At 35.7% G+C, this 12460-nt stretch overlaps 1 long non-coding RNA gene across 1 annotated transcript in view; it reads right to left on the bottom strand.

The window, feature by feature from the left end:
- Positions 1–2661: 2661 nt before the first annotated feature.
- The window catches only part of LOC128598763 (uncharacterized), a 110412-nt gene continuing 100613 nt past the window's right edge, over positions 2662–12460 (bottom strand). Inside the window, exon 3 of the long non-coding RNA XR_008383700.1 lies at positions 2662–4686. This is a non-coding gene — a long non-coding RNA (uncharacterized LOC128598763). The remainder of the gene's footprint in view (positions 4687–12460) is intronic.

Raw genomic sequence — 12460 nt, 5'->3', positions numbered from 1 at the left:
CTCTCAGTTGAGAGCTGGAAAAACTTTAAAGGTAAAATGTACATTTAAAAATATTATGAAAAAGTGGGACCTGTGGAAGGCTGACACCACAGCATCTATTTTGTAGGCCAAGTGCTATTTCCGGCACTAACAGACTTTAGTTTCTATTTCCCTGCAAATGCTAGGCCTAAGTTTCTATTTCCCTGCAAACGCCAGGCCTCTTCTTGTAAATCACGTGAGCGAAACTTGGAAGCTTGCCATTTGGAACTTATCTCCACCAAGGCCAGGTTTCTTGGATACCTGGTGATGTAAACCTCCTCCTTCACCTACCCTTATATACCCTGGAAGAACTTTGCAATAAACGAGACTTGATCAGAATCCTGTCTTGTCTCCATTCTTTGCGCTCCTTGCCCCTTCCCATGCTCGCCCCCTCCTCCAGGTATCCCTGTCGACTGACCCACAGGCCAGGTCAGTTGAAGAGCAAGAAAGGAATGAAAGAAAGGAGGATCGAGTGAAAAGAAAAAAAAAATAGAGAAAGGAGAGGGGGTGGGTAAAATGAATATTGACAAAAAGAAGAGAGGCACAGAAAGAGGGAGACAGGGCAATATAGGTTGTGTACTTTGACACAACCTTTAAAAAAAACCACCTTCTGGGGGTGCCCAGTTGGGTGGGTCCCTTGAGGACAGCAGCTCTTTGCTAACCTGATCAGACACAGTACCCCACCTCCACCAAGTAGAGAGGAAAGACAAAAATGCTATAAATCAAAATAAAAAAAGCAAACAGAAAACTTTACGGGATAAAATTGGGTGAAAAACCAAATAATAGCGGTAGAAACACTAGCAAAAATGAAGTTCTAGTCATTAAAAAAGGCAGCAATGGGAAATTATAATTAAACTAGAAAAATTGAGAAAGAATAAAGATCTGTATGGAAAAGGTTGAAATTAAAAAACAAAACAACATGAACAACATCAAAATAAACAAAAAAACAACCAAACCAAAAGAAAAAAAAAACACAACCAAAAACAAAGCAGTATGTATATGTTATTGAATATTGTCTGGGTAACACGTGGTCTTCTGGGGTATGAGATGTTAATCACAGTTCTGATACGACTGGAGGCTGCTGATTTCTCAAACCCCAGCAGGTAGACACCCTAAATCTCTCTTCAGCCCACTTAAAAGGCACTTTGAACTTGTAAACTTGCTGAGCAGAAGCTTTCCCAGGAAAGTGCTTGTCACTGGAATCACTGCTGAAGTGGCTATCCACTTACCCAGTGTGCCAAAGCTGGTCTCACTCTGCCCCTGAGGGTTAGGGCTGCGAGGCGGCTCAGACCCCACCTTTAGGCTACTTGGTCGCTGGGTTACCAGCTCCCACCCGATTCTAGCTCTGCGACCCTGAGGGCGGAGCTTGCTGGGGCAGATCGCTCACAATGGCTCCCTGTGGCCCACAGCCAAACACTATTAGCTCCGTCTGGCTCAGCGGCTCAGACTGGGCCCTAGACAACGGCCTACATTCTCTGCATTCCCGCTCAGGCTCTCCCCAAGGCATTTCAGCTGAGTGCCAAGTCCAAAGACACCAAAACAGTTCACAGGTAAGGCCTTTCTGGTTTGCAGCCTCGCTGCTACTGAACTTACAGTTGCGGGCGGGTTTAGACCGATTGAACACACGTGACCACTTGCCAGTTTTCCACTGTTTTAGTCCTCCTCTTGGGGTCAAGAAGTCTCTTGCTGACTCTCTGTATCCTCACAGGGGTGATGATAGGTAGATCCCACCAGCCAGAGATGCCTGGAGTCCTATGTCCCCGGACTCACAGTGCCCAGATGCAAGGAAGCTGTTACTCCGCCGCCATCTTGCTCCTCTCATCTTTACCCACTTTATTGTAGACTATTATTTTCTTATGGTATTTAATTGAGGCTATATATATTTTTAAAAATATATGTCAAATTATGGATGTTACAATTATTTTTAAAGATTTAGGACTTTTAATACATTGCCAATATGCTCTTTCTACAAGTCATCAAAAATTATTATAATTCCCCTTTCACAGAGAATAAAACATAACACTGAAAAGTTAAATTAGTGAATATCAGAGTAGAGATTTGAACACAGTCTTTCTGGTATTATTTATAGTTTATGATATATTATTTACAATGTATTTTTTTAAATGTGATTATAAAAGTAACTTATATTCACTGTAAAAATAAATTAATGCCGAGACAACTATCCCACTGCTCTAGTTTGATATGATTTATTTGTCCCTATCAATCACATGTTGAAATTTGATCCCCTGTATGGCTGTGTTGGGAGTTACACAGCCATACAGGGGATCAAATGGGTCTAATGGGAGGTGTTTGGGTTCTTAAGGCAGATCCCTCATGAATAAATTAATACTCTCCCTGGGGCGAGGGCAGTGAGTTCTCTATTAATTCCTGACCGAGGTGATTGTTAAAAATCAGATCCCCCAACTTGCTCCCTCTCTCACCATGTGATCTCTGCACACTCTGACTCCTCTTTACCCTCCACCAAGAGAAGAAGCAGTCTGAGCCCCTCACCAGGTGCCCAAACCTGGACTTCGAGTCATCAAAATTAGGAGCCAAATAAATACTTTTTCTTTATAAATTACGCAGCCACAAAATGGACAGCCACAGACATAAGACAGCCACAGACATAATACCTGTTTATATTTTAGTGTATTCTCTTCCAGTTACATATATTTACAATATATTTAACCTAACATAAAATTATTATATTTAACATTGACATATTTTTCTATTTTATATATTCAGAGGTAAATATATTATAGTCACTTATATTTTTAAAAGATTTCTGCATAAGTAATTTTATATTCTTTTAAAGGTATTAGTGAGCATTTTTTACATATCATTAAGTATCTTTCTTCACATCAGTTTTAATGATTGTATAATACTCTTTCGTAATAATTTATGATGTAATAACTTACCATGTTATTAGCTTACAATTTCTTCTGCTCTCTACCACTCAACTGATCCTGTTCTTGCCAAAGCATTTTACAACCTCTTTGATACTAAATCTAATAAGTATGTATAATGGTTATTAACTGACTGACCTGTATGGATTGACACTGTAGACAACTTCTTTCTTCTCTTGGCTTATATAACACCACATTTATTTTATTTATTTTTTTTTACTCAGTGATTTCTCCCTCTTATCTTTCAAATATTGGCTTAAAAGCCACCTCTCCAAAGAGTTCTTTCCAAACCATCTACTCTAAACAAATTAGAGTGGATGGTTTACATCCTGAACACTATTCATTCAGAGACTTAACACAAATTATTCTAAAATTTTAAAAAAGGTTACTTATGAAATAGACAGAAAATAGCTATTTTCAACAAAACTTCCTATTTTATCAGTGGAAACCTATGACCCATCATAATGCCTGGTTCTGTACACTGTGCTGAATAGTAAACAGAACTTTTCTGCCTCATTCCCTGTAAGGTAGAACTTTCTTTGAAACCTTATCACTGAATTTCATACAAGTACTGTCTGGCTCAAAATAATGCCATAAGCTTTGTATAATTCATGAAAATACATCTTAAGATGGTAGCTTAAAAAAAGAAATGTGTGTCTTACAGGAAAAGAAGTTTTCCTTTATTACACTCCTGAAAATGTTTTGGTTGAAACCCATGGAAACTCTTTGTCACTACCTGGTTATGATCACGAGCTATTTAGTCAACCTGTCCCAGGACAGCATTTAATCAGTAATTGTAGAATTCTTACCAAAATTAATAGTTTTGAGACTTTTTATTGACAATAAAAATGATGCTAAGGAAATCATTTGCCATAAATTCACATATATTCTCTGGTTTCATCTTTAAAACTAGATGGTTCTATGGTTCTTTTTTTTTTTTTTTTAAATCATAGCTGTGTACATTGATATAATCATAGGGCATCATTCACTAGCTTCACAGACCATTTACCAAGTTTCACATATACCCTTGTAAGATGCACCACTGGTGTAATCCCACCAATCTCCTTCCCTCTACCCACCTCCCTCCTCCCTCCCCTCCCTTTCCCTCTTCCCCCTATTCTTAGGTTGTAACTGGGTTACAGCTTTCATGTGGTTCTATGGTCCTTGAAAATATAATTACATCTCAGATAAGACAGTTAGTATTATAATACTTTCACTCTTGAAGATTAATTATCTTCCTTTAGCTTTTTCCCTTTAGTTAAAAGTTTAGAATTTCCTAGAGCAAACATTTTACGAGAGATTTCCTCATCAGCATTTTAAACCTTTCATCTTAATTATATATCAATTTTTCATACTTCTTTTCAAGCTATTGTGGTATAAGGTATTAAATTATTTTTTCTATGAATACCTGCATATTCAGGTGTGCTTCTGTAAATTCAAGCTTTAATCTTGTCTCCTGATAAGAAAACATGCTTGATTTTGTTTTTAATCTTGAGAATTAATTGAAGCTGGCTCAGCACCTGTGGCTCAAGTGGCTAAGGCGCCAGCCACATACACCTGAGATGGCAGGTTCGAATGCAGCCCCGGCCATCAAACAACAATGATGGCTGCAACCAAAAAATAGCCGGGCATGGAGGTGGCAGGCGCCTGTAGTCCCAGCTACTTGGGAGGCAGAGGCAGGAGAATCTCTTGAGCCCAGGAGTTGGAGGTTGCTGTGAGCTGTGATGCCACGGCACTCTACCCAGGGTGACAACTTGAGGCTCTGTGTCTAAAAAAAAAAAAAAATTAATTGAAACTAAACTATTAGTTAAAATAGATTTTAAACTACATTTATTTTTCAATGTTGAATAGGTTCCTCATTTTAAAAATGTAGACTTCTGTATAACTCATCACTCATCCATTCCCTCTTCAGTTTTCTATTTTCTTCTAGTCTTCATTGCCAGGAGTACAGATTGTACTCCAAACACAAATATCAAGCTTATCACCTGGCAGTACTGCATAAACTAGAACTCATTCCAGAATATGTTTACTTAACCAATAATTTTTTATGGCATTACCATATACCTTTCAAAGGTAGTGAAATACTTTTTAAAACACAAAAACTTTTGAATGATTGTATTAAACCAGATATTGATAATCTTAACCTTAAACATACCATCATGGATGGGTTTCTTTAAGAAGATAAAGAGATTGCAGTTGCAATAGGTTTCCTCATTATTTTTCTTAGAAAAAATAATCATTTACACTGTCCACAATATATTTAATTATTACCAGTTTGAGTTGTAAAAAACTTGTTAATTGATAAATACATGCAAACAGTTTATCCATGATTGCATCTTAGTGAAAATAGTCATTGTGTCCAGGAAAGCAACCAGTGCATATTCAGCACTGGAAATGATGTTCTCAGAACATGAGGTTTTTGTGGTTATTATTGAAGAATTAAAAATAACAGTATTTGTTAAGTCTTTGTCAAATTATATAGAGAGCCAAACCAAAAATACATAATACAAAATCAGCATTTTATGTGATTTATTTAGTAATAGCAAAAGCTGCTTCCAGCCAAGATTATATGGAATATTCATTCATTCACTCAACAAATATGTGCTGAGATTCCCCAGTGATCCCCAAATTTCTCTGGAATAATGTGAGCCAGGCACATCAGGACTCTGCTTTATGGAATTATATTCTACTACGGGGGTGTGGGGAATAATTGGCAATAATCAATATAAACTAGAAGAAAATACCCTTGATGGCCATTTCTAAAAGGCAATAGAAACGAGGTGATATAATTCTCATTGATGAGGGGTAAAGTCCTAGACTTTATAGTCAGAAAAGGCCTTCCTGGGAAGATGACAGGAAAATTACCTCAAATACCTATACTGGGCACAAATTTACAGTGTGGCTAGAGCATGGGGGCAAAAGAGAAAGACATGGGAGACAATTAACAGGAACCAATTCATGTATCTGGATAATCTATAGACCTTTTCCTTTACTCCTTCCTCATTTCTTTCCCTCCCCTCTCCTCCCCCTTCCCCTTCCTCTCCCTTTCCTTCCTCTGCCTTTTCTCTCTCTTCTCCTCTCCCGCTTTCCTTCCTTCCTTTTTTTAAGATAAGGTCTCACTCCTCAAATTCTTAGAGGCTCAAGTGATCCTCCCACCTCAGCCTCCAGACTAGCTAAAACCACAGGCATGTGCCACCATATCTGGCTAATTTTAAAATATTTTTGTAGAGATGGAAGCATCGATATATTATCCAGGCTAGTCTTGAATTCTTGACCTTAAGTGATCTTCCCACCTCAGCCTTCCAAAGTGCTGGGATTACAAGCATGAGCCACCATGCTTGTCCCAGTCTCTGTAGATTTTTGTGAAGAGTTCGGTCTTTATTCCAAGTATGTTGAAAAATTATTGGAATGTTAAAACAGCAGAATGGGGGGTGACTGGAGACCACTGATCCAATTGTATTTATGAAAGATTTTAATATAATAGATTATTCAATTTTCATAAGATTATTTACTAGATTTTAAACTTTTGAACAAGAACTTAATGAGTATATGCTTGCAGGATGTACTCTAAAATGGCCCAAGTCACTTTTATAATATCCTCCTTTTGAGTGTAAGCTGAACTTGTAACTTGCTTCTAACCAATACAAAATAAAAAAATTTCCATCTGAAATTTGGATGGTTTCACATCAAAATTACTGCAGAAATTATTCTATAACATTGAGAAGGAAGGCAGGAACCCTCTTTGACTCAATCTATGAAGCAAATATCACCTCAAAATCAATGCCAGAAAAGGACACACACACACACACACAAAGAAGACTACAGGGCAATACCTCTTATCCAATATCTCTTACCCAAAAATTCTCAATAAAATCTTATCAAACTGAATCTAACTGCATATCAATATTATCCATCATGATCAAGTAGGTTTTATTCATGGGATGCAAGGTCAGATATGCAAACCTATGAATGTAATTCACCACACAAATAGAAACAAAAGCAAGGACCATACGATCTCAATAGATGCAAAAAAATCATTTAACAAAATTCAGCACATTTTTAAATAAGAATTTTTAGGAAAATAGTCATAAAGGGGACATACCTCAAAATGATAAAAGCTATCAAATGACAAACCTTCAGCCTACATCATACTGAATAGAGAAAACTGAAAGCATTCCCACTTTGGAGTTGAACCAGACAAAGTTGCCCATTATTACCATTTCTATTCAACATAGCACTGGAAGTCTTAGCCAGAGCAATCAGACATGAAAAGGGTATTACGGGTATTTAAACAAGGAAAGAAGAGGTCAAACTCTTTGTCAACTATGATAGGATTTTATATTCAGAAAATCCCAGAGATTCAACCAAGAGACTTCTGAAACTGACAAATTCGGTAAGTCTCAGGCTGCAAAATCAATGTACACAAATTAGAAGCTTTCATATATTGAAATAGCAGCCAAGTTTAGAATCAAATAAAAAACATGACATCCTTCACAGCAGCATCAAAGAAAATGAAATATCTAGGTACATACAGAGGATGTGAAAAAATGTATACACATTTGAAAAAAGTATCAAAACCATAATACTCAAGTCACATTTGATTTCTGCAATTCCAAGAGTTGCTCAAACATGACTTGAATTCATCTTTTGTCATCAGTACATATTGAGTATTGAATACTACAATTTTATATAGTATTTTTGTTTTTCAAAATGTATATACTTCTTTTTGGCCTCCTCTATATTTAACCAAGGAGGTAAAAGACCTCTAAAGGGAGAATTATGAAATACTGGGGAAAGAAATCCCAGAGGATATAAACAAATGGAAAAACATATTATGCTTATGGATCAGCAGAATCAACATTATTAAAATGTTTATACTAAGCAAGGGATTTATAGATTCAATGCAATTCCATTAAAATACCAAAGTCACTTTTTGCAGATATAAGAAAAATAGTTCTAGGCTTCACATGGAATTGGAAAAGACCCCCAAATAGCCAGTGCAACCTTATAATAACAAGAACAAATCTGGAGACATAAATTTATCAGACTTCAAGCTATTCTACAGCACTGTAGTAATAAAACAGCATGATATTGGTATAAAAACAGAGACATAGACTTACAGATCAGAAACAACAATGCAGATCCATCCTTATTTTTCCATCTGATCTTTGACAAGGCAGATAAAAACATAACACTGGGGAAAAGAATCCCTATTCAATAAATGATGCTGTGAAAATTGGATAGCCACGTGAAAAAGACTAAAACAAGATCTGCACCTCTTACCACTGACAAAAGTTAATTCATGATGGATAACAGACTTAAACCTAAGACATAAAGCTATAAGAATTCTAGAAAAAAAATGTTGGAAAATCTCTTATAGATAGCAACCTAGGCAAAGAACTTATGGTGAAGATCCCAAAAGCAATCACAGCTAAAATGAAAATAAACAAATAGAATCTGATCAAACCAAAAAGTTTCTGTACAGCTAAGGACCCAGGAGAGCAAATAGACAACCTACTGAATGGGGGAAAATATTTGCATGCTGTACATCTAATAAAGGGCTGGTAACAAGAATCTATAAAGAACTCAAGCAAATCAGCAGGAAAGCTCAAACAACCCCATTGAAAAGTGGGCAAAAGATATGAACAGAATCTTTTCAAATTATGAATGTGCAAACCTATGAATGTAATTCACCACACAATGGTTTGTCACAAGCACATTAAAAAATGTTCAATGTCTCTAATCATCAGGGAAATGTAAATAAAAACCACATTAAGATATCATCGAACTCCAGTGAAAATGGCACATATCAAAAGTTCCAAAACAACAGATACTGACAAGGATATGAAGAGAAACGAACACTCTTTCACTGTTGGTAGGACTGCAGACTAGCACAACATCTGTGGAAAGTAGAATGGAGATATCTCAAAGAACTAAAAGTAGACCTACAATTTGATCAGCAATTCCAATCCTAGGTATTTACTTAGAGGAAAAAAAAGTCATTTTATCATTAACACATTTGTACTTGAATTTTTATAGCACCACAATTCACAGTAGCAAAGATATGGAAACACCCAAGTGACCCATCAATAAATGAATGAATTTATTAAATGTGGCATATGTAAATCATGGAATACTACTCAGCCATAAAAAATTGGCGACCCAGCATTTTTTGTAACAACCTGGATAGAATTGGAGACCATTTTCCTAAGAGACATGTTGCAAGAATGAAAAAAAAAAAAAAGATACATGTACTCAATACTAAATTGGAACTTAATCAACACGTATCTAAACTCAATGGAATTCAAGTAGGTGTGTGAGAGGAGGAAGAGAAGGATAAATTTATACCTAATGGGTACATACACAATTTCTGGGTGAAGGTTATGCTTACAACTTTGAGTTAAAATATACAAAAACAAACTCTGTAACAGAAGAAGAGAGAGAAGAGAAGAGAAAGGAGAAAAGAAAAAAAAGAAAAGAATAGAACATTGAGAAGATAATTAGGTCACATTATATGCTCAAGTTGATAGACTGCCACTCCCATGATACATTAAGTTATATAAAAATTGGATTGCATCAACCCACTGACAGGAGAGTTGTCCTGAATCTATACTTCTGAGTACTATTTGACCCTCCAATACAACACACAGTGCTACAAATGCTTGGAGAAGTAAAGGGAAAATAAAATCACATCCCTCATGTAGCAAGGGCTTAAAATTTGATTATGCAAAAGAGATACACGTATGAAACCATTAAACAGTAAAATAGTACAATATTGAATTGAGTGGCAAAATAAAAGGTGACATGAGTTCACAAAAGAGATAAATTAATATAGATTGTAATATTCTAGTAAAATTACACTGACAGCATGGTTAACTAGGTACTACACTCCCTCCTTTGTGTACCCATAATTATTGGTTCTTAGTTCTAATATAATTCTCATCATGTGGCATTGCTCCTTTTTGCAAACATCTCTGCTTTCTGATATAAGTGTGAGCCCTTCAAGATCAGGCACTGTGTACCACTCACTTCTGAATTAAGAGTACATAACATAAACCAGTGCATGTAGAATAATTCATTATGTATAAAATGAAATCAGTACATAGAGGATATCTATATTAACATCATATGTATATGATTTATATATACGTATATATTATACATGACATAAACATCAGGAAAGGAGACACAAAAAATGAATTTGTGTGTCATATTTACAAGGAGACAGGCTTGTCTAGAAGTATATAAGATTAGACAATTAAGTTCATGAACTCATCCTAGAAAAAGTGCTAAATACCTCGCTGCTGAATATCACTATGGTCATCTTTGAGGCACTCCCCATGGAAAGCTATGCACCATCACCAGCACCTAGTCCACCCTTCAAAGCACTTTTCTAAGATGAGTTTGTGAACTTAATTGTCAGACTTCATATGAAGATAGCTCGATAGCCTTTCAAAAAAAGTTCCAAGATTGCTTTGAAGGGTGATATCAGTACACAGTTTCCCATGGGGAGTACCTCACAGATGACTGTAGTGCTATTCAGCAATGAGGTAGGTAGCACTTTTTCTAGGATGAGTTCACAAACTTAATTGTCTGACCTTGTATACTAGTCATGGTGCAAGTGACATAACACTTAACTCAAACTAACTTAAGCGAAAAGAAACAATGTGTTAGAAGATCTTACAAAAATTCAGAAAATAATTTAATAACCAAACCTTGGGTCTACACACTATAGTATTGTTTCAGGGACCACAATAACTGAAATTAAGAATTCTATTTTCTCTCTTCCTATTCTCAAATTCTGTCTTCTATTGGTTTAATTCAGGGGTCCTCAAACTCCACATGAGGCGGTGTGATTGTATTTTTTCCCATTTTGTTTTTTTACTTCAAAATAAGATATATGCAGTGTGCATAGGAATTTGTTCTTTTTTTTTTTTTTAAACCATAGTCTGGCCCTCCAATGGTCTGAGGGACAGTGAACTGGCCCCCTGTTTAAAAAGTTTGAGGACCTCTGGTTAATTCAATATGCAAGCCAGTTTCTTCTATCTGGTTGTGGAAAAGTGACCGCACTTTAGGGTCATGTTTGTATGCTTGCCATCAGAGTAGTTTTTGATGCAGACTCACTTCTAAAAGAGGTGAACAAACATGGTTCTAGGCTCTAGAACAACCTCTACATCAGAGCAGCTGGTACAAGTGAGAGAGTATAGAATTCATTTTTATGGGTAATATCTGAGGTCTTAAAAGCTGGTCAGGTGATCATTAAAGTGTTTAAAAAGAAGAACTACATATAAAAAGTAATGTCTTAGAAAGATCATAAGGAAACAGTTTATAAGAAGGGATGCTTAAGTCTATCGTAAATAAAGTAATTGAAAATATCAATTCTCTGTTAAATTAGCAATTTCACTTTCCATGTCTCCTTCCCTATACACTCTCCATTCCCTTCTCCACATAGCAACCAGAGGGGTCTTTCTAAACTTTTTTCATTCTTTCTCTCCATCAATCGCCCTTTTGGGGCTGAATGATGAACTTCTGGCCCCTTGTCTCAGCCTGCAAGTCCCTACATAAGGTGCCTCTATGTCACGTTTTGCTTCAGCCCTCACAATTCTTACATTCTACTCAGATTCAACTACATTTAATATTTAGCAAGTGAAACATTCTTTTACACTTCCCAGACTTTTGCACAACTGGTGTCTCTGTCTGGAATATCACGGCTGTGCCAGTTCCTCTTTAATAAAGGTGAAATTTAGAAAAGGTGAAATTTATTATGAGTCCTATATTTGCATAGGCTTCAATTTCATTCAAACACACCACTCAATTCTAGCACATTTGTTTTCCCTCAAATTTCAATTTCCATCCACTAAAACTCGGGTATAAATTATGAATTATCTATACATGATAGAAATAAATAGTGAAGCAAATCTCTCCTCATACCCATTTATTTTATATGTATGTATTTGTCCCTCCCTTTTCTTCATTGAAATGGGAGCAACCACATCATGAGGTAGGTAAGAGGAAATAAAAATGTCAACAATTAAGTTTAAGTCATTTTTTAAAAAACTAAATATAGATTTGACCAAGGTTTAATTGGATCATAGCAGCCATTATAATTCATTATAAATTAATGATGTTCTGCCTTTTAGTGTTTTCATACTATCATCTAAAAGCAGCTATAATTATATGACAGCATCTTATTATTACTTTTATAATAAATGCCAAACAAGAAATTTTCATACAAGATTTGGCAGCATAGTAATTTATAGTACCACATATTTTCACTTTTATATAATATTTTTATCCTACCTTTAATTAAGTTTTCCATAAAAAAGAGAAAAGGTAATTGTAATATCTATAATTTAACACCTTAAGTTACTTAATATACATGGAATACCAACTGGCTAATAATGTGATATTTCTTATTTCTTATTTCTTTTATAGTAGTTTGTACATATGAAACTACTTTTTAGAGTAATTTTTTTACTGTAAAAAGTAGTTTCATATGCTCTGACTCCAACTGAGCTTAATCAGTGCCTTGCAAA

Source organism: Nycticebus coucang, chromosome 11 (genome assembly GCF_027406575.1).
Source record: "Nycticebus coucang isolate mNycCou1 chromosome 11, mNycCou1.pri, whole genome shotgun sequence".
NCBI classification, from domain to species: domain Eukaryota; kingdom Metazoa; phylum Chordata; class Mammalia; order Primates; family Lorisidae; genus Nycticebus; species Nycticebus coucang.
This window is presented reverse-complemented; position numbering and strand designations above follow the sequence as displayed.